We start from the raw sequence: 24,056 nt of genomic DNA on the forward strand, positions 1-24,056 counted from the left end.
TGCATGATTGTTAGCCAGAGGGCAGTAAATGAGGTTTATTCCTAATGACAGCTTGCAAGACCTTCGTACAGATAGGTCACACACTCAAGCACACTCTCTCCCTTTGACCACATATAGATTAAACCTAAGATTTGCCCATGCTTTTTGTTTGTTATAAGTATGCAAAAGTTAAAAGTACAACAAAATTATAATTTAAATGTATTTGACATTTTGACACTTAATTAATTATTTGAATCATTTTAATAATTCTTTGTGCAATTATTTATTTTAATTATACATTTTTAGTAATGAAGTTCAAATATTCAAGAACTTTAGAGGGTATCTCATTCTTGTGGCAGCTCTCAGTACAAATATTGTATTTTTAGGAATCTCTGCAGTGTAAAAAGTTATTTGTAAATACAAATCGTACGAGTATGTTTTACAAGAAATACCATTTTAGTCTTTCTATTTAAAATGTAATGTTTAATTCAATCTCATTTGCTGTGTCTTTGTAATTCATTTTGAAGTTTACTACCAATTTATGAGTTAAATTGTTTAGACCTTTTATGTTTTTATTTTTTTTACTACAGGTATACATTTATATAATGCATTTGTCATGATTGCTCCTTTATAGAGAGCTTGAACTTTGCTTCTTAATATGTGAAACTCTCCATGCGGCTAAATGTGTGAAGTTTCAGTCATCATAACAGTCGATATTTCTGAAATAACATGGTCCTGTTCAGTCATACACACAATGATACAAGCATCATTCGGTGGTGTCATAAAATCTTATGAGCAGTAAAATTCAAAGTAACTGGTGTGTTAATCATCCTAAATGAACATCGATAAAGCGTGTAGCCAATGGCCCTTAAAATGGCAGAGCAAGAAAGCAAATCCCAGCATGCTTTTGTTTTTAGGCTGGCTAGCACCCTTCATAATCACTGTATTAGATCTCTGATGAGAGATGTCTGTCTGCACCAGGTTATAAGATAGAGTGGCCTTTCTGCACGCTTTTCCATCAGTGGTGCTGAGGCGAGAATGAGTATTTTCAGAGGCTAATTAACTGAGGGCCGTCTTCATCACATGGCCATTATAGTGAGAGGCAGAGCCTAGAGGGGCGCCCGTCTCTCTCTACGCACTTAGCCCCGCTACTGCTTTAATTGTGCAGAAAATGAAATTTGTGTCTCAGTTCAAGTTCCCTCGGAGAGCGCTGTTCACTGTGGGGGACTCCAGTAGCATGAATAGTTCTGCCATTCAACCATCCAGGGGTCAGGTGGTGGGACGAGGCTGGTGCGACCTGTGTATGTGGGTGGGTGGGTGTGTGTGCGGTGTCCTTGTGTAAACTGCGCGCATTTGCCGCACGTTGCCATGCCACCTCTTTAAAAACCACATGTTAAAAAGCCTAGCAATCATTAGTTGAATTGTTACTTCTTTTGTAATTAGTAATTACAGCACTGTGAGAAGATAATAGGCTGGACTCTGTGTCATTATTATGTAAAAGACAGCACAACGGGTAACTGGATTTTTAAAAAACAAATGTTGTGTTTGCCACAATCAGTCCTGCGTTGGTGGGAAAATATGGTGGACGGGGGGGAAAGGGGACTGGGCCATGCCAGGATGGGACGGAAAGGGAATTGCATCATGTGTTCCCGCAAGACTGGTGTGAAACACAATATGTGGCGGAGTTTTAAAAGAGATGCCATGATCTTAGCTGGTTATCATCTAATAGGCTGTGACAGCAAGGCATTATGGGAGTTCAGAGGAGAGCGGGGCTTTAGGCGCTCAGAGAAAGAGAGAAAATTGGGAGGGGGATTGGTGTTTAAAAAAAGCGAATTGTAAAGAATGAAAGAGGCAGGCTGAAGGACGAAAAGAAGCAGAGCGAGCAAGAGGAAGGAAAAGAATGGGAGAGACAGTCGCTGGAGAAATCCTCTACACATGTCACTCTTTACCTGGATCTACTATTCCTGTGGTGGAAAAGTGCTGATGGATGGTGTTCCAGAGAGCTTTTCAGCTCAAAAAAAGTGCTTACTGGCTCTTGCTGGAATGGAGAAGGGCTTGAGGAACTCTTCCCTCACTTCACGCTTTTGTTTGAAGACTTTGCAGCGGCCAGCATTTTCTATCTCCTCCTCCTATCTGCTCTCATTTTCTTATTTATTCCTTTCACTCTCTTGCCTCTCTGCACACTTGCAGTGGTGCCTCAGTAAAGCCTACTTTTTTTCAAACCTTTACATTTTATAGGATGTATCATGGAAACAGGATTTTCTTTGCTCTAAAAGAGCATGTGCTATTTGTAAATGCTCTAACATGCATAAAGCAAACCTCAATCTACAGAGGACTTTTGTTTAAACTAGGATGTAAAAATGGCCAGGAGGACATTAACATATGACCGCCCACGTTTACATATCAGTGCTTATTCAATATTCATCCATTTTGCCGACAGTGATGGAAGACAATCATAACCCAGGTCATTTACATGTACAAGTCTTAAAGGTAAAGTAGCAAAGCCTGTTTAAAAGCCAGTGAGGGCGGAGAGTCGTCATGAAAAAGTAGATTCAGGCTGTTTTTGGTGCAAGAAACCTTCGATTACCCTTGAAGTATTACTGGAGTCATATGTTTCTGTATTAACTGCTTTGTTTCCTTTCGTAAATGTGAATAGGGTTGAATTTCAAATAGATGATATATCGATGATGCAACAATGATATTTAAATATATATTTTTGCTCATGGATAATGAATTTGCCTCTATTAACTCTGAATATAATGGATTAAATCAGTTGCACCCAAACTCCAGAAACTGAAGCTCTTGGTTTTCTTTATTTATTTTTTTACAAGGGATTACCATTGTTTTTTGTTTTGTGCAATATGTATCAGGCAGTCAGTAAATGGCCTGTAGGCGGTCCGTAGGTGTGCCGTCTGAGGCTGAGACTTTATCACTGATATTGCAAGTTTATTTATAAAGACTGTTGTGTTCTTTTCCATTCTGTAATAAGATTATGATAACTATGTGGCCTGTTGCTTTTGTTGCACTTTCACTTGTCTTTTTCTAGCCGACTTTTCTGTGCTCTTTACTGACAGAACAAATATGTTCTGATGATTTATTGGTGTTCAGGGTTGCACAAAACAATGTGCCCACAATGTGGCTCCAATGATTTTTTTCTGATTGACAGTTTTCTCCGTAAACAGTGTTATCTTGCTGTCTTTTTCAGTCATCTCTTTTCCTCTCCTCTTTCTGTTTTTTAGGTCTCATTCACTTCAGCCATAAGCCATAAGTTATAAGCCGAAGTCTCGATCTGGGTGTCTGTTACTAATCGATTTAAAGGAGAGAGTGCAACGTGAAATAATAGCTCATCCATGAGGAGAAAGAACAAGGGAATTATCCCATCGCAAGGTTCGTCTCCCCATTCAAAAACCCCAATGGCTTTGTAATCAGTCTTTATAAACCACCTTAATCTTTTAATTCACTTATATCACTCCACCGGCTGGCCTTCTTTTATTTCCGGCGGGCACTTTGTAGCCGTTAATCCTCTAAACTGTGGGAGATTTCCTCCCCTTTTCCGAACCACCACCCTCACACCCTACTAGACGGGACCCACATGAAAATTAAGTGCAAATTTAATTGTGGTTTTAAATATCAGTGTGTCATTTAGAGGCAGACAACTTAGACTCAGAGAACTTGGTTTGCTTCAGTGTTAGTGAATCGAGCTCTGCAAAGATGAACAATCCTATATGAATGTGGACAGCACCCTAAGGAAGGATAGCATGCTACGAATTGTTCATTAATGATGCATGTTCAATGAAGGTCGAAAATCTCTTCGTATTATAGTAAAGACTGATCTGTTACTGCTTTGTGATTGCAATAAAAAGGGATTATGATAATTACAAGGTACATAACAGCACACAGCAGCCTTCTGTAAACTGTTTGAAGTTGAGCTTATAAAAATCAGGAAGCTAAAGCAGTAAACAGCGTATTATATTAGATACCATTCTTGCCCTTTGCCACTAGCTTTCATTTGCCTTTAAATAATATAGAACTTCTTCTGACGTCTGAAATAAATTGCATGTACAAGATCCAAATTACATTGTTTAACCTCAGAATTATTGGCCCGCACTCCTCTTCTGTAGCCCACAGCTCAATGATGTATGGCTTCGGTTTACTCTCTGCAAATCCCAGAGTGCACTGCAGCCCCAGGGGTGGGTGAGGGTGCGGCTGCTCAGTTGGAAGGGTCTTTAATGTTTTAAAAGCCCCCCTGCACTCTTCTTTAATTTAGAAATATGAGAGCATGTGTGGAAAAGGAGGATTATTAGCTACTACTAATCTCCATGTTTGCTCTTGTATCCTTCGTACTCCAAATCTCCATTGGTGGGAGAATCGAGAGAGAGAGAGAGAGAGGGAGAGGGAGAGAGGGAAAGATGCTATAGTGAGGTATTAAGAAACGAAAAGCCTGGAAGTAGAAAAGGAGCAGGATGAGAGAACAGAGAAGACTGACAGGAAGATGGTCAGATGGAAAAATGGAATAATAGATAGGTGGCTAAACAGATGGATCGATGGATGGACAGATACTGTAGATGGATAGATCAATAAATGATTTTTTTGTTGTTTTAAATAAGCATGCATTGACAGACAGATAGGTAGGTAGATACTGTAGATGGATGGAAAGATGGAATAATAGATTAAAGGGATTGTTTTGTTGTATATGGCATAGATGCATTGATGGATGGATGCATAGATAGATAATGGAATTATTTTGTTCATCATTGACAGGTTATAGGATGGATGGATGGATTTATAGATTGGTTGAAAGATGGATAGATAGATATTCTTGTTTTTACTGTAAATAAATATATATAGAGAGAGAGGAAGTTTTGTTCAGCCATATGGAAAAACAGATGGATACATGGATAGATAAGAGAAAAATACATGGACGAATGCTAATTTTTATCGTACATAAAGATATACTGTAGATAAAGAGACTGTCGGTAAATGGACAGATGGTTAGAAAGAATGATAGATGGATAGATAGATGGAGAGACAAATGGACAGATTGGGAAAAGTATTTTTCTGTTGTAAATAAGCATAGATGGACAGCTAGATGAGCTCAGTTTGAGAGTGGAGTGGCAGGGGGAGAGACACTCTTTCATTGAGGCAGCTGTGCAGACTGTATTTAAAGGGGAGGAGACGGGCCGACAGAAACACTGCCCTCTCTCCGTTCACCCTTTTGTGAGGAGATTGCAGCGGCTGTCATAATCACACACAGACAAAAGATGAGAGCTGCGGTGACCATGTGATGGAACACTTTCGGCCTGACAGGCTTTTCACCTTTTCATCCATCTATCAACACACTACTATCATTTGTTTCAGGTCTAAAACATAAAGGAGGCACCATTAGGCATTTCGATACATATTTATATATATTAGTCACATGCTTGCATTTTTTTTTTCTTGCAGAAACACCCACTCATGACAGTGACACGCTTCACACAAATATAAATGGTGCACATAATGAACGCCAGCGATGAGCAAAAAATGGGCCCATTTAGTAAACGATGCACTGGCGAACGCATGCTTACCTGTGTATGTGTAACTACTGGTTTTCGTCTGGTCAGAGGAGAACTGGCCCCCCAACTGAGCCTGGTTTCTCCCAAGGTTTTTTTCTCCATTCTGTCACCGATGGAGTTTCGGTTCCTTGCCGCTGTCGCCTCTGGCTTGCTTAGTTGGGGTCACTTCATCTACAGCGATATCGTTGACTTGATTGCAAATTAAAACAGACACTATTTCAACTGAACAGAGATGACATCAATGAATTCAATGATGAACTGCCTTTAACTATCATTTTGCATTATTGAGACACTGTTTTCCAAATGAATGTTGTTCAGTGCTTTGGCGCAATGTATTTTGTTTAAAGCACTATATAAATAAAGGTGATTGATTGATTGATTGATATGTGGATTCAGCACATCACCATGGCAATTACAGCCTCTGCCTCCTCCTCAAAGGCTGGGTGACTAAAGAAAGAGGGGCGTTTATTAGCCCCAGCGGGAGGCCAACTTTGGAACGCACTCTCTGTTTATTCCCAGTCTCTGTTCCTGCTGATAGCCCACGTTGCCAAACTCTTCCAGGGCAGGACCCAGTGTTAGCACATTTTATGAATTCAAATACCTAGAAAGAGCCATCTGGATGGGGAGATATTAATGACGTGCAGATCCCAGCATGCATCCCAGTTCTAATCAGGTGGCGCTTGCTCCTCAGTTCTGTTTTCCAGGGAATTTGGGGGTGTGCTGGTAGGTTTAGGGGAGCTGCCTGCACGGAGAGCACAATTGATACTTTGTGTGGCGGGTGAATACAAATGAAGGATTTGTCAAACAGCAATATTCGGGTCCCCATAGATTAGCATACGGCAGTTGGGTAATTATACACACACTTGATTGAATGGAGTCAAAACAGGGGGATGAGTAAACTTCTGACAGCTTTTGATTTCTATGGAAATGGGGGCAACGAGATGCATATTACACATGTGGACATTTTCAAACAAATGGCCCCCATTTTGGGTTTTCTGTGACAGATGTGTCCCTTTTAGTGGACAGACTGATACTTAGGTAGATGCATAGGGAAAAAGTGTGATATGCTTTGTTCGTTTCCAGTGAAGACCTTCTGCAGAGTGAATGATTTTATCTAACAACAAAAAGAGTTTTACAGCTGATGGAATTACATGTACCTTTATTGAGTCGTGTGTTATTGTATTAATATTCAGAATGGTGGTACTTCAGGTTGTTTCTGGTTACACTTGTAAGCTGTCCTTCGCTACCTGCTGTTTTAGTAAAGCCCAGAGGGGCGTCAGCTAAACAGACTGAATCAAATCACACACTGAGATTTGAGAAGCATGTAATTTGTATTTTTAAATAGGTTCGAGTGGTTGACGCTGGACTTGGGTGTTTTCTGGAAATGAAAACACGAAGGTTAAGCAGGAATTTAAATATGAACGTACTTTAATTTAGTTCTATTTGATTAGCCTTGAATATATATGGGGTTTTTTTTTCATCTACTTATTTTAATTCATGTTTCTTTTGATTACTATTCCAACAGAATTAAAGCCAGCATGATCTAAATCCCTCAGGATTTTTTACCATTTTTTTTTTAATTTAAACAGACACACACACACACACACACACACACACACACACGCACAAACTTTTCCACGTCAGTGGATTTGATCATGTTTCCTTTATTCAAATTATTTCACTTTAATTTATTTTGCAACCCTCAGAGGGACTTTGTTTTATTTTCAGTTGTATTTTCAGTGTAGTATAATTCATTCGTGCTTTTCTTTTTTTCCTTCTTTTTTTGTAAGAAAAAATTATTCCAAACATGAAAGGCGTTTATTAAAAAAAACACTGCATCTTTTAATCAAAAGAAAATTGCACTACGTTCTTCAATGTCAATGCTAAATTAATTTGCAAGATTAATCCAAATAATGAGAGGAAATCCTGAAAGCATTTTCACTCTGATTTACTGTCGCAATCTATGTGACCTGTAGAATATTTTGAATGGACTTTTTCTCGGGAAGAGTGCTTGTTTCTTTACTTTTGACTTTAAATTATATTTTATTTTATTATTTCCCCATAACTGCATACATACATATATGCATATTTTAACCATTGAATAGTCATGATCAAATTGGAGAATTTAAAAATATTCTGTTCACAAGTGATATTTACAGTGCTTTATTGGTAGTTCGTATCATGCGATGAAGTAAAACAGTCGCAGAAGCAGTAACATTTTTAAGGCCTGAATAGTACCTAGGCATGAGCGGGAACTATTAGCCCAGGCTGACTCGAGCTGTACTCTATTGCATCAGCTCTGCGTCTATGACAGACTGTTCCATTCCCCAGAATCCTCGGAGGCGGCTGGCTCTCTCATTCTGAACCCCGTCCGATGTTCTTTCTTTCTCTCTGTAGTTGGCAGGGCCATTTTGAGAAGCTACTGTGCATGCCGGCCTTTAGCAGAGAATGTAATTTCAGGCTCCAACGGGAGAATAAGAAAAAAAGAGAGAGAGAGAAGAATGATAATACTGTGGAAGGTCAAATATTGATCATGCTATAGAGCAGCTTTAGGCAGGCTCACCACAAGAACTTTCAACAGGCTTTCTCTCTCTCTCTCTCTCTCTCCCACTCAGGGACTCGTCCTTCATCTCGTGGGAGAAAAAGAGAGTGAACGAAGGAGGAAAAAGTGTAAGAGAAAGAAAGATAAAGCAAGAGAACATTCGGGGCGAGTGAATGAATGCCGTGTGCCTGCCGTGCTGATTTGAGTGAGTGTAGGGGAAGAGAGTGCTCTTCAATTCTGCCTGTCCAATAGTGTTTACGCCAGGTGGGATATACAGCCTGTGTCCTTGTAAGACAAGAGGCCCCAACGGATTCAGATGAGGTGGTTCACTTATTTTCCCGGTACTTTATCATGGCCAGAGAGAGGCTTAAGACCAGAAGAAATGTCCTCGACAATCAGTAGAAACCCCCTCAACCTTGGGCTCTCTCCCGACTTGAGCCCTCGTCTCCATGAGAGTAACTGAAAGAGACACGCAGACAGGGGCTGTTAGCAAGTCTTATTTACGTACCTGGAAATCTCGGCGAGTGTTAAACCACTCCATTCCAGAAACATCTGGCCAACTGACATGGCCCTTTCACAATTTCTTTCTTGAAAACCCCATTTTCCCCCCACACAGAAACTTGTTCCATAAAAATGATTTTGCCACTGCTGTTGGTTGGTTGCCAAACCCCATTTGTATTAAGTGGTGATGTCTATTAGCCACTTTATAGCATTTATAGCATCTATAGTGTTGCTAAACTGAATAGTATTATTAATTAAAGTCACATATTGGTTTTTACTTTGGTCCTGTGTGTTTTTTTATAATTTTCAGGAATAAGCGTGTTTTTTTAACCCTTGAACAGTCATAAATCCCACAAATCTACATATATTGCACACTAATGTACTGATTGTTCTGTGATGGAAATTATGGTTTTTTTTTTTTTTTCTTGCGAACTTTTCGCATTCATTTTGATTGTTCTAAATTGACACATTTAAATAATCTTTTATCAGTTTTGCATAATCTTACAAAATTAAACAGAAAATGTCAATAACTATAAATTATTTTAACAAGTGATAGTGACTTTGATTTATTGTGATTTCATTTTTCTTAGATTTTCTTGATTTCTTTCAATGTTTGACTTGTCTTTATTATGTCAATATTTAACCAGATCTATTTTATTGTAAATTTCTATACTTATTTGAAATAATTTATAATTTTAATATATATATATATATTAAAACTGGGGGGCCATTACAATAAGTAAGTACAATAAGTACATTATTCCACTCTTTTGAGATTATCATAGTCTAATAAATAATGAATAATTTATGATGAAACACGCATTGAAAATGTTTTCTGGTGTTTTGTGGTCTGCAAAAACTGAATCTTGTTCAAAACTGGTGTTCTCAGCAACTTCACGGATTAATTTAGTCTATTTCTGACACATCCTTATTATGCCAATAAATGAGATGACAGAGGTCTGATTGGCATTTATGTTAAGGTCACTCTGTTTTGTTTACTCAACTGAAGCCTGTGAGAGCATTTGAGGCTGTTGATCTATTGTTCGCATTGGGAGTGTTAAGTAACTTAGTCTTTCTCCACAAGAACGCTCACAGTTGGCGCAAAGCAGATTTCCAGTCACTTAACATTCAGCTCACTGAGCAGCGAGGAGCAGTCATTTACAAAATGGTCAAAAGATGCATATTTATGTGCATATACCCTCAGATTGTATAAGAAGTAACCATAGTAAACGGCAATTTAGCATTAATAGCTATATGATGTTGTTTTTTCTTTTCTTTTTTTAAGTAAATTTGTTTGGTGTTCAGTCACTGAGACTTATGTGATGTGTAAAGCCTTAGATTTAGCTCACTAGCAAATATCCAAACATTAGATGATTGCTGAAACTTGCAGAGGAGAAATCATCACGCTTGTGGGCAATAATATTTAAAGTAAAATTCAGTGCCACTCATTAAGATAGAAAGTGTATTTAATACTAGCGATGAACTTGTTAGTCAGCACTTGTTTAGTCAGTTTTAGTCCCAGTCCATCACTGCTGGTTTGTTCCTTGCTAATAAAAACCCTTGCTGTGTCTGGTGGGATTATGACGAATCTGAACTTTTTATTTCAAATCTCTTACTCACCATGTAAATCAAAGGTCAAAAGATCTCTGTAAAGATCCCTGTACTTTTGGTCTTCGTCCTGTATATATTTAAACACCAGTTTAGTCATTACCGCAAACTAGACTCCAAGGACTGAGATCTATCACCTCTGATAGATTCAGAGCAGAGGCTGAAGGACACAGGGCCTGTAAAACACCTCCGCGGTGATCTGCTTGTAAAATATGTGGTGATTTCATGAACTGAGGAGCATTATGCACGGTATACGGTAGTAGAAAAGCAGTTTAGGGTTTCATTTGAACATGATATCTCAAAGAAAATGACTGTGCAAGAAAATGATTTTAGAGCGTAGAATGCTATTTAAGCCAAGGTTGATGTCAGAACGTCAATTTTTTTATTTTTTTATTTTCTTGTGACTGTATAATTGCTAGAAATTTTAAAAACGGGTCCAAATTACACATTTGTATGAAATTTTTTACACATTTTTATTCAAGTGTCAAAGTAAAAATGTTAATGTAAAAAAAAACATATATATATATATATATATACACTACTCAAACTTTTACCTTGTTTGGCAGGTTTTTGTAAACAGGTGTAACATGTATTTCCATGTAAGGTGATAACGTTGTTTGTACCTCAGGTTTTATTTTAATTTTTTATTATTTCTGTTACTGTAGCTCATACTGATTAATAATGTTAATATTAAGTTTAACATTAAGTGTTACTGTTATAGTTTTAGTTAACAATAACAATACCGTTTGCAGTCTTTTATTTTTAGCTTAATGTTTTGTTTCTCTTCTAAATTATCATTATACTTTTAATCAGTGTTTGAATAAAGGCTTTCATCTATTTTTACACTTGATTTTGTCTTAGACCCATTTTTCTAATTTGTAAGACAAACATATGTTTCAAATAGTTCAGGAAATGTGCGACAGAAATGTTCAGAAATGCAGATATTTAAGTGACTGTTATAAATATCATGGAACATTCTGTTTACAGAATACACTGTTAACCCTTTAAGTGACGATATCAGTTCATCTTTGTGACTTGTGAGCCAGGAACCTTGTAGCAGTCAAAGCTTAGTTTACTGGGAGCTGCTAAATTCCTTTCAACACTGAAAAATAAGACACTGGTTACTAAACTTTCTTCTGGTGGCGTAAGTCATTGTGCCGCTGTACAAAGCAACTGCACTGCAGTGCAGTGCAGTTAGAGGAAATAACAACAAATTGAAGTGTGCAAATAAAATGCTATCTGTGAGCATGCTGTGGGCACTCGCCGACCAGTAAAGTGTAATTATGTACACCTCTTTAAGCAGTTCTCCTGGAAGATGGGTTTGCAGAAAAACAAATGGCTGTATGAAGACAGAGAGCCTCTATTAGCGCACGAGTGTGTAAACGCACAACAGGCAAGTTTGAAAATGTAAATCTTACTTTGCCTGCCCACGGCGCAAACTGGAGGCTGACGAAAGTGCTTTATGCAGCATCGGCAGTTTATTCTGTCTGAATGAGTAATCGAACGTGCCCTGAGTGATTCAGTTTGTAATGGAATTCATTATTCATGGTGAATAGCTCATTTACTGGTAATTTCTAATGGCTTTATTTGGATGTGACTTTTGAAATTCTACTAAATGTTCCTCTGCCACTGCTTATTAGTTTAATGCATTTATGAATCAGTAATTTTTGTTAATGTTTGTGTGCTTTGAAAATCTGCATGGCCATGCTAATGCTTATCCAAGAGAGGATGGAGGGGAAATGGTTCAATAACGATTTGTTTACTAAAAGATGTTGTGGCCAATTCCCATTTTATACACCCCCCATCCCATCCTACATTCATTAGAGTGACTTGACTAATTAAAAGTACCACTTTTGTGTGTGTGTGTTTTATTAGTTCTTCTGGCTGCAGTGGAAGGAGGTGGACAACCTTCTTTTGCTTCTAAAGGTGCGCAGTTAGAAGGTTTACGTTCCCTCCTGCGCTGTGTGGAAAGGGAGAAGATATCGAACCTGTAGGGCAGTTTAAAAAATAAAAATAAAAAAATTATTGGACTTCAAACTGCAGATAAAGATTCAAGCCAGTGGCTAAGCACTTTGACAGCTGCTATAGAGGATATTTTGACTATGAAATGCAGTCAGGAGCACTTCAGGAAAGGGAGGGAGAGAGAGAAAGAGAGAAAGAAACAACGAAACTAGGTACAGGCCCAAAACATATCATTGCATACATTTGTGAATGCAAATGTGCGAACACTTCTAGCATGTGGTTAGTTTGCGAAATGTGGCAGGCCATATACTTTGCATATGCTTCACGGGATAATTCTGGCATTTTTATATGCCGTTAAAAAGCAAGTAATTATATATCCATAGCATTTTGTGGTGGAGATCTGTTTTAAATGTTTAGGGTATGAAAACTTGAAAACAATGAACAGGTTTTTACTGTAGCATTTAAACTTCTTTTCTGTAAAATAAATTATACAGTACATAAAAAAATTGTGTGTGAAAACGTCCCCCAGAAAGGGAACTCAAACTGCGTCGAATGACACTTTGGGGGAAGCCCCTCAGCGTAGCGCCTCTGAAGTATGAATGAAACTAAGCCAATCCTGATTAATGTTGCGTCATGATTTAATGTGTGACGGCATATGCAGAAGTTATAAAAAGGACGCGGGCACCCAACAGAGATAGCGTCTGTGATGAAGCAAGTAGTCCCGGGCAGGGGGAGATGTGGCAAAGTGACAGTCGTAATCCGAGACGTTCCCCTTCGACGGAAATCAAACTGCATCGAATTACACTTTGGGGGAATGAGTACCCACTATGCCACAACGAGCCCTGCCTGTCCTAGTGTGAAGCTGCGCACAGGCACACTTAGGACGAGAGCACAAGGGTGCCAGGCGTGGAAGTAATGTCCAGGCTGTAAAATCTAACAAAGGTGTGATGGGTGGCCCATCCTGCTGCATCGCAGATTTGGAGAGCTCTGACAGGGCTGAGCTGGTGAAGTCTTCCTCATCTGGTGTAAGACCAGCCGAGAAGCAATCTTGGAGGAACTCCAGCACTGAAGCCACTGGGCAGTAAACTAGGGGTTTAATCTGGAGGGATCTCTAGAGCTGAGTATGGTCTCCACTACTCCTGCTGACAGGCTGGCCTCCCGGTACTGTGCCCCCTCAGGGGCCAGACCCACAGTTTCCATAGTTCGGGCCGAGGGTAAAATATTGAGCCCTCTGCCTGTGTCAGCATGTCCCTCCTGATGGGAAGCTCCCATGGAGGGCCGTCCAGGAGTAATATTATGTCTGAGAACCATACTCGGGCCAGCTGCCGTCGCGATGAACCCTCTCTAGAACTCCCGGGAGCAGAGCAGTGGAAGAGCATACAGACGCAGCCTTGGCCACGTCTGTACCATGGCATCCAACCCAGTGGGGCTGGATGTGTGAAGGAGAACCACAGTGGACAGTGAGTCGTCTCTCGTGACGCGAATAGATCCACTTCTACTAGGCCGAACATATTGACCATACTTCCACTGACATATTGACTGTACCACCTCGGGACGGAGTCTCCATTCCCCGGGCCTCAGGCCCTGTCTCGACAGGATGTCTGCTCCCTAATTCTGATTCCCTGGGATGTATGTTGCTCTGAGAGACAACAATTTCCTCTGGGATCACAGTAGGTTTTTTTTATTACATAATTTTTATTTTGTAGATTGTATTCTTCTTCTCCTTTATAGAAAATCTGTCTCAAGCTTATAGCAATGCTTTGGCTCATGCTTTCTGGTTTCTAGCAGGTCCTCGTGCACATATGATGTCAATCAAACATTAATGTCTAGATTTATTTTTTTATTACATAATAATAATAATTTTATTACATAGCAAAGTCCACTAAAGGAGGTAGAGCCTTCTCACATTTGGCTCCCAAACTCTGGAATAGCCTTCCTGATAATGTTCGGGGTTCAGACACACTCTCTTTGTTTAAATCTAGATTAAAAACACATCTCTTTCGCCAAGCATTCGAATAATGTATCTTTTTAATTGTGAGTGTAGTTGCATCTGATCAAAGGTGCATTTTTATTCATTAGCTTGGGTTAAACTAATTTTACTTTGTTGGATCAGCAGCTATGCTAATGATGTCTGTATTTGTTTCTATGTTTTGCCACGGGATTCACATCCCGTGGTAACTAGGATTTACACAAGCTCCAGTCTGGATCCAGAACACCTGAGAAGAGATGATGCTGACCCTCAGAGGACCTCAGATGATGCTAACCCTGAATGAACAAACAGAACTAACAATTATTCCTAAATGTGTGACTTAATCATATAATAACTTAATTAATAATATTGATAGTTCATCGTCTAGCTGACTACGTCTTGTATTATTATTATTTTTTAGTTTTTCTAAAATCCTGTCAAATGTGCACAAACTACTAGCTACTACTAAATATTGTAGAAACATAATTTTCTGTAAAGTTGCTTTGTAACGATTTGTTTTGTAAAAAGCGCTATACAAATAAACTTGAATTGAATTGAATTATGTAGTTGCATAAAATATACCTCCTCAGGATCGTAGTCATTAAAAGAACTCATCTTTTTACATGAATAAATGCACCGCGGTCATTTGAAACATCAATCCAATATTGCCTGTCCTTTTATGCGTGTAAATAAATGTGCAGTGCTAGAATTTTTACAGTGCTGACCATGGCTTGGCATACTCATAAAATATTTTGTATGTAATTGTTTTATTCTTAATATTGAATATTGCAAGTTCTATAAAAGGTAACATTTGATGTAAAAATGTAATATTTTCAGATATATACTTTACAGTGTATGTCATCAAATTTTGGCCAAGTCAGCAGAAAAAAAATAGCATTTCGCTTTGGACCTGTTATTCCCAGCTGACTAGTTATACAGAGACTGTCAGTAATATCATTTGTCCGTGACAGTTATTCAAGACTTTGATTGATTATTTGAGGATTTGGGGCTACTACGACTGCAGGGTCCAAAGAAAAACACAATTTTAATGTAGAATGTAATGCAAAACTCATATGTCTACAAGATTTTCCTTCTGCATTGACATTACATGTCTACCTTCATTACTTTTTTCATCTGTGATCCTGAAACCTCCAGTTGCAAAAGTTAGCGTGTTGGTGTGGTGCATGTGATATAAATATTTATTCATAGATCTGTTCACATATTCTATTTATTTTTAGTCAGAAAAAAAAATGTGTGCTGTTGAGTCTGTTCGTTGTTTGTGAGTACACATGTACCTGCATGTATATATGTGTGTGTGTGTGTGTGTGTGTGTGTGTGTGTGTGTGTGTGTGTGTGTGTGTGTGTGTGTGTGTGTGTTTCTTAAAAAATAAAAAAATAAACCGGGAAGATTTCTAGAGTGTGTGCAAACCCACAGAACGCCTAATTAAATTCCTATTCAAATCCCGCAGTATTTCATGACAGCTTGTGATAAAAACCCCATTGTGTGTAATGATATGCTTTGTGAATGTGTGTGAGACGAGATGGAACAGAAAGCTTTGGGGGGAAGCGGGAGGAGGGAAGCTCACTTTTTCCTACTGTCAAAAGAGAAAATGGTAATATAAACATGAAAGTAGCCCTTGAACTACTTTTTTACCTTTTTACCCAGAATTTCTGAATCAGCAAACGTCTTTTTCTTCAGGTGTCCATGAGTCAGTCACTGTATATTGATTAGGGAATATGAGCAGGCAGCTCTTTTAATTTGCCCCGGAGTTTTATATGCTATTGACTATTAAATTATTTATAATATCAAAGTCCCTTATCATTAAAACACCCTTTACATCAATTTTAATAGCCAGTAAAAGCAGCATCTCCATTATACTAATTATTTTTCCTTTAATTTCTCCATCATTTTACTTCAAGCTTAACTAAAATTAAGTGACATGGTGAATTGCAATACTTTTAATGTTTTTTTTTTTTTTCATTCAGCATTAAGTTTCCAAGAGACCATGTTAACTAGTTTCTCCTTACCAAATAGAAAAATAATTTCTTGATAACGTCCGTTACAATGTCCATATAAAAATATATTGGATTCAACGTTATTTGTTTAGATAATTTGATTTAAAATAACTTATACAACCAATATGAATACAATAAAAAATGTAGCAGCAACTGAATTTCAAGGGGTCTTACGGTAGATGTATTAAAAAATGTTCTTTCTCTTTGGAGCGTTACAAGCTCTTGGTGCATGAAAAAGATCTGTGAAGTCGCAAAGACTAAAGTCTCAAATCCAAAGAGATATTCTTTATCAAAGGTAAGACCCTGCCATGCCCCCCTAAAATAGCTCATTTAAACACACCCCCACACGTCTATGTCACTCTGTGGAAAAATTAGCATAATGGAGCCCAAATGATCTCGCAAAGAAAGAAGACATGGTTTCAGTAACCCCAGTTAGTGTTGAAGAGCGCCTGGAGATCAAAGCACCGCATTTTATGGACGAATGTTTTGTGAATCTAGGAGAGGAGGTAATTCTGACATTGCTAAGACAATCGTCTTCCATTGGTTGGCAAAAACAGATTGTCCTGTCTTAAAGTCATGCAATTTGAGACACTTCAGCTTTAATCCATGGATGATGACTACAACAGTAACTATGATGTTATCACTGTTCTTAGAGAATAGCAATGTCCATGCCCACGCTATAGTGAAAGTGACACTGTGGAACAATATCGTTGAAATCACTTTCAGAATTTTTTTTCCCAGATGATGAATGATTAAAACATTGACAGCCAATCAGAATCTATCTAACTGGTGTTTTGGATTGTCAGTTATGAGACGGAAGGGGCTTTTCTCTGGGTTCAGTTCTTGGCAGGGTCTCAGTATGACTACTTTTTAGGTGCACATGGAATTTAATGGCTTTTTTTTATTTGAATTATTAGTGAGTACAGCCCTAACTCTGCAGGCATTGTGTGGTGTTTTTGTGGTTCATGAAGAATATTTTTACAGAATTCTGCCTGCAGAGTCTCTATTGGGTGTTTGTCCCATTTGGTGATGACTTTGTGAGTGGACCCCAGACCTCAGAGTGTGATTGGTTCTATAACTGATTGGATTATTTTTAGCCAGATTCCAATTGGGATGTCAAGTTTTATATTTTTCTTGTTTACGTAAAAAGCTCTTTGTGCCTTGTTTCTCTTTCTCTCTCTCTCTCTCTTTCTGTTGCCCATCAGAACATACTTGCAACCTCAGTTGTATTAAAGAGACATATAGATATTTTACAGCTTTATCACCCAGCAACTCTACCCTCCCTTCTCAAGCTTGCTTTAGCTTCTTCTCTCTCTCTCTCTCCCTCTGCTGTCCTTTTCGCTCGGACAGTCTCCCATTTTCAGCTGTAGGCAGAGTTCTTTCTGCAAACCTCTGGAGATGTGCTCTCTCTATCTCTCTCTCTCCCTTCTCTCGCTCCATCTCTCTGACAACTGCTGCAGGGGTAAAGGCTTGCTGTTTGTTTTGGGAGGCTGCATGTTAAGTGACCTGTCCATCTTAAACACACTCTCCGTCTGATCGCTCTTTACATCTCAGTCAAACGCTCAGCTTGGACAGCGGCATTCATTAATATAGTAGTAAGCTATACAGTACACTCACATAACCCCAAACCTAGCGCTCACAGACATATGCATACCAGCAGCAACAAAACAGCACACCTCTGGAAAGCGGCTTGTGTCACATTCTCTGTACGCCCTAAGGGAGTTCATAATAGTACAGTAAAGAGATTGAGATGCTTGCTACACTGTAAACAACTGGCTCGATGTGTGAAGGAAATGTGAATGGTGTTTGTGCAAGAGCTTGTTGCTATGAGGTATGTTGCTAGGGTGTTCTAGTTGGTTGCAGGGGTGTTGCTGATGGTTTCTAGTGTGTTCTAGGTGGTTAACTAGGGAAAAAATGTTAGGTGACTTTAAAAGATGCTTATTATGTGGTAAGATGTAAATAAAGTAGTTTTGTTAAAATATAAAATATTAAATGTAAACTAAATATAATAGAATAGAATCAAATTGACTATAACAGTAGGTCCAGATATTACTTATATTCTTGTACCACCCTTCCCCCCTCTCCTGTTTTTCATTTCAGTTTATTTTTTCAGGATTTCATTTTAATGGATGAATTACATTTTAGTTATCAAAAAAAAAAAAAAAAAAACATTAAAATAATGAGGCTTGCATGAGGCTTTGCAGTAAGGACAATTTAACAAAATGTCATGTTTCCTATGTCAATTTTCTGGATTTTGTTTTTAATGGTTACGTTAAATTTTAAAAGGCAAAAACATGCCTAATTAATTGAAATTATGATTTTTTTTAAAAAAAAAATGTATCCTTTTTTTTCTTTCTTTTTTACTGTTTTTATTTTTCTGGATTTAATTTGACTTGATTCATTTAAAATATATAACATTTTATTGCAAAAATAATATTAATACATCAATTATATTTATTATTAAAAATCAATTATTAATTCAAGATTAATATGGCTAAATCAAGCACCACTAATAAGGTATAGTATGGTGAATGAAGGGCCCTGTTGTATCCCCTCCTGTGTGTTCCCCTTGCTAGATGATGTGGCCTGTGTAGCGATACAGTGAACCTTGACATGTGCTGTGGAACATTTATCCTCATTAGGGCTGGTCTTTAATGCAGTTGTGCTGTGTTACCATTGTTTGACACTCCATCACAGTCTCCCTAGGCTCACTGACATCCCTGTTACACCAGCCACACATGAAACCACCAATTTAAGCTCTTTTTTTTGTGCAACGAGTGAGTCATACTAACAATTTATTTCTATGAAGTGTAAGAATTGGTGTGCTTTCATGAGAAAAATATTACACAGAGTTTTAGTAACAAGACAAATTAGGAGTGCTTCTCAGAAAGTGTGTGGCTCGGTGATGTTATTCATGCACAAACTATATAAGGAACACCGGGGCTAGTTGTCACACACCTTATTAATCAAACACCTAATTTTAAGATGTTTTTAAAAATTTGTTAATTTTTTTATCTACTAACAAAAAATACATCTAAATTCTTGCTTTAGTTCTTAAAAAAATAAGTTGCAAAAGCATGCATACATAAAAAAAGTTAACTAAACTGAACAAAAATTGTTCAGAATTGCTAGTCAATAAAGCAAATAATTCCAAGGAAATGGCAAGTAACACACTGAACTATGAAAATGTGATATTTTGAATTATAAAGCCTGAAATAGTGTTTTCTTGTCAAATGTACTCCAGTCTTTTGTTCTGCTACAAATTGATATAATTATGGTTTCAATTATTGTTTAATATATTTAAATATTAATTAATATTAACTATTTGGATTTTAAGAACATTTTTATAGGCTAAGACAAATCCATTTTTATTTTTCTATGTTACCTTTTATATTTCATTATAATTGTATCATTACTGTTCAAATCTGGCTAAATTAACAAATTAAAATTCAATTAAATAAATCAATAAAGGCTGATTAACCTCTTTACCTGCAAAAATTGACAGATTATTGTAGTCTGCATTAAACTGCATGCTACTATCATCACACTCTTATCTGATCTTGACAAATTGTATCATTAAAAATATTTAAAACTCACTGACAGTAATTTCCTAATTTATATCAGGAGCGCGAAATCCGCATGCAAAATCATTTGGTTTTGACATTTCGTATGGAACAACAATGCACATTCATATTCAGTCACATCTGGTCTGGTTTATTTGCATTCAAAGTTCTTTACTGAACAGCACTCATTGGGGCTTTGATTCATTTATCAGTAGTGAAGAGATACTGATATCTTTACTTCATAGTCAGGTCCCTTTTTACACTTTTAAAAAAGACACTTTTTACTCATAATTTGTGGCAAGTTGTCGCCAAATATACACAAGTATGTGTTGTTGTTGTTTTGGTTGTTTTTTTGGTTGTTTTTTTCCTTCAGGTTTTCCCAGGCAGTAACAGTTTAAGCGTTCATATATTTGTCTATAATTAAAGGTGTATGGTTTCCTTGGTAAGAGAGACGGTCAGAGCCAAGTAGAGTTCAGGCTTGTAAGCATACCCAGGTGGAAGATGAACAAACAGCCTGTCAAGGTCAATCACATCCACCCATGTGAAGACCTCCAGCTCTGACAGCCACTAGCCTAGAGACTCTCACTAGCCCAGACCCAGGATGGGCACTGGGGGGGAAACAAGCTCTCCTGACAATCTGAACATGTTACAACAACAGATATACTTGTATTTCCATCTGGATATCAGAGTCGGTGTGTGTGCCTCATGAGGTATAGAATGCATCGGTGTGGATTTAAGAATAGACAGCATGTCCCTACCAATGTCAAGAAACCCTTTATTAGTCTCTATCAATAATTTAGGTGGACCTGATTTTTTTTTTTTTTTTTTTTTTTTTGTCATTGTCAGCTATTCTCTCACAATAAAAGATTCATGAGTGAATAGTTTTTGAATATGAATTTGTCTCATATAAGGTGGATTTGATTTGTTACACCTGCAACTTAAAAACATTATAGTTCATCATGTAGATATAACTATACCTTACCATGTAAATTATAAAAAAAAGTGTTTAGCTACAGTTTTTCTACCTATATGACCCTTAAAATTACTTTGTTGGTTGTCAATTTCAGCAATATTTTAACTTTAATAAATGTTTAACATATGTATAATTGAGACATTTAAATATATACATTTCTTTAAATGTAATAAATATATTTTACATTTATTTATAAATTAATGTATTTATTTATTTATTTTTAGTGCACTGCTCAAAATACAACTTAGACGAGTTTGGAACATATTTATATCCAGTTAAGATGATCTTAAATTTGTTTTACAGTGTTAACACCTCTGTTAATTGGGCAAACTGGTTTAAGTGTTTGTTTTTGTTGGTTGACCGTTGAAAACTAATGCTGGGACATGGTTTTAACATGAAACCTTTTCTGTTATTTTATATCACAGAAATTAAATGGTTTCTATACTTTATATGTTTATAATTTCTTATGTGAAAGGGTTAAAAAAAACAGGAAGAAAAAGTCCTTGTATCTATCATCCTTACCTACGCCAATTACTGCTTGAATCGAGCTTTGTAAATTAATGTACAGGTATGATATTTTATGACACTTTAACATGTGGTTTTATAATGGTATTCCTCAGTGTATTAACTACCCATATGAAGGTTTTAACTTACCAAACGTATCCACCATCCAAACAAGTCTAATAATGCTTATCGGCCTAATTGAGTCTTCAGATGTCATTTTCCAAATGAAGGTCATATCTGGTTAGAGGAGTGGCTTAGCAGTTCCCTCTCTATCTTTAGCTCTCTCTATCTCTCTCGCTCACTTTTCCCCCACTTTCTCCATCTAGAGGGAAATGTAATTACTTTTGGGATCAAGAAAATAGCAAAAGATGTGGCTGCACTGCAGGCTATCTGTGAGATTAGTCAATTTACAGGAGATGTGTTCTGTAATTAGTTTGCTTCACTGTGCAACAATATTGAATAACCAACTTTGAACGATTATAGTTGATAGTAATAAGGATCCATAGCATGCATAAAAATAATTCTGTCATTCATAGGTGTTACATTATGAAACAAGTTTTAAGCAGAAAACTTTACAGGACAAAATTATTATAAATAAAGATGACTATTATGACTATAATATTATATAATTATTGTTGCATATTATAGAATTATTATTATTATTATTATTATTATTATTATTATTATTTTAAGATTGACAGCCATGTCCAATGATCATCTGTGTAGAACATTTCATAATATTATGCCTTTGCAGGGTTTGTTCTAATAATTCTGCAGGCTTTATAATAATAATAATAATAATAATAATGATATCAACAATAAAAGAAATCATTAATTATCTGTATTGGTATTATCTATATATTTATTTTTGTTGTTTTTGCTTTCTTTTGTCAGGTGATTTGTAAAATAATAATAATAATTATTATTGTATGGTACCCGGGAGAGACACTTTTTATGACTTCATGACTTTTTTATGTTGAGGGAACAACAGGTTTTTTCGTGGCCACGAGTTTAATGTGTAAACAAACCTGCATGACCATAGCAACCCAGGATTATTAGAGATTAATTCATTAATATTTTATTTTGAATTGAAAAATTATTATAATATTTGTTATAGAAAATATGTCATTATTAAATTATTATATTGACCATATGCCTTGGCTACCAGACTAATTATCAGCATTGAAATGCAGTTTATCATGAATAAATGTTACATAAAGTGCATAATATAAAATAGGCCTACAAGAAAACATTTTTATCCATCCTACAGTCTTGTAAGTCCATTAACTGATCGTCTTTTCCCTGTAATATTTGTATATTATTAATATTAATATTATTAGACTATTATTATTTGTTATATTTTACATTTGTTTATATTCTTTGTTGTTGTTGTTCATTTCGATCTCTTTACTTAACATTCTGAATACTTTTGTAAATAATAGCCTACTGTAAATGCTCGACATGCAAATCAAGGTATTTGATTATGCCGACTGTAATTTTGTTCTGGAATGCAGTTTAAATTTAACATATAGTTCGTTATTTCTGTCATTAATAGACCATAATTATAAATACTATAGTGTTAAATACTATAGTGTAGTTGAGGAATTAATCATTCACGTGGTTTCATTTGTAAATGAAAACACAACACGCTCATTTATCATCACATCATGCCAAAACTTTATTGGAATAATTGTCAGATAAATTATAAATGAGCCTGTTTGGCGGGGGGGGGGGGGCAAGTTTCTAATGGGGCTATAGACCCTTCAAGCCCCGCCCTAGCACCGTCACTGGCTCGTAAAAACATGAGAAAAACATGTTGTTATTTCAACATAAGAAGTCATGCCCACAAGAAATGGATGTTTTTCCCTCAACATAGCATCTGGAGGCTACGACATAAGGATGTCGTTACCTCGACAAAATGATTTTGTGGCCACGACATAATATGACATTCCCACGAGTTAATATGACATTCCCTCAAATTAATATCTTGTGGCCACTACATTTGATCACGTTCCTACGAATTATTAGGTCAGTGCCACAACAAAACTAAGTGAACCGATCATGTTCTCTACTGGGCACCGTATTATTGACATCATACTTTTAAAGAATATATTTGTAAAAACAAATAAAATGCTGTATATAATATTGCATGCCTAATCAGGCTTTCTTCTTCTGCTCTATAATATTCTCCTTTGTCAGGTGACCTGTTATGATGACGTTATAAAAAGATGGTCTCCGTAACAGTGCAACTATGAGTGTGAGACTAAGTATTTAACTCCGTTATGGCACAATAGGCGCAATTATGAGACAAAAGTGTGACACGTGACTTTTATATGATTAAAACTATTATCAAATGCACATGAATGGCCTTGGTTTCCTCACACTCTTTACTGCTCTACAACAATAGGTTCATTACAATTCTTTGGGGGAAACCCCCATCTTAATATGCTGCTTATCAGATTTCACCTTATGCTTAGCTTCTTGGTCTGGTGACTGTGTCCATAATTATCTTATCATAATTATGCTGCAAAGAATTTTGTCTAACACCGGAAAGAGACTCATGTGACTAGTAGATACATACTGTATGAGGAACTGTGTTGCCATTATGTTAGGGCCTCCATGAAGGTTGTTTCGTTACGCCTCAGTCAGTTTCTTACCCAAACACATTATATTATACATATGGTCATTCACCAGAACATTTGTCTTGAAAATGCTTTGTCCAATTACCAATCAATTTTCCGAATGTTTCCCAGGGCTGAACATTTCATAACTGATTCCAGTCAAACCTACGCCCAGAGGACATCTCGAGACCCGGTCCTCTCTCTCTCTACGCTATGCATGTTTTTCTTTGAACAATAAACAACACAATTTTCAAACCAATTTT

Source organism: Carassius auratus, chromosome 46, assembly GCF_003368295.1.
Source record: "Carassius auratus strain Wakin chromosome 46, ASM336829v1, whole genome shotgun sequence".
Taxonomy (NCBI): Eukaryota; Metazoa; Chordata; class Actinopteri; order Cypriniformes; family Cyprinidae; genus Carassius; species Carassius auratus.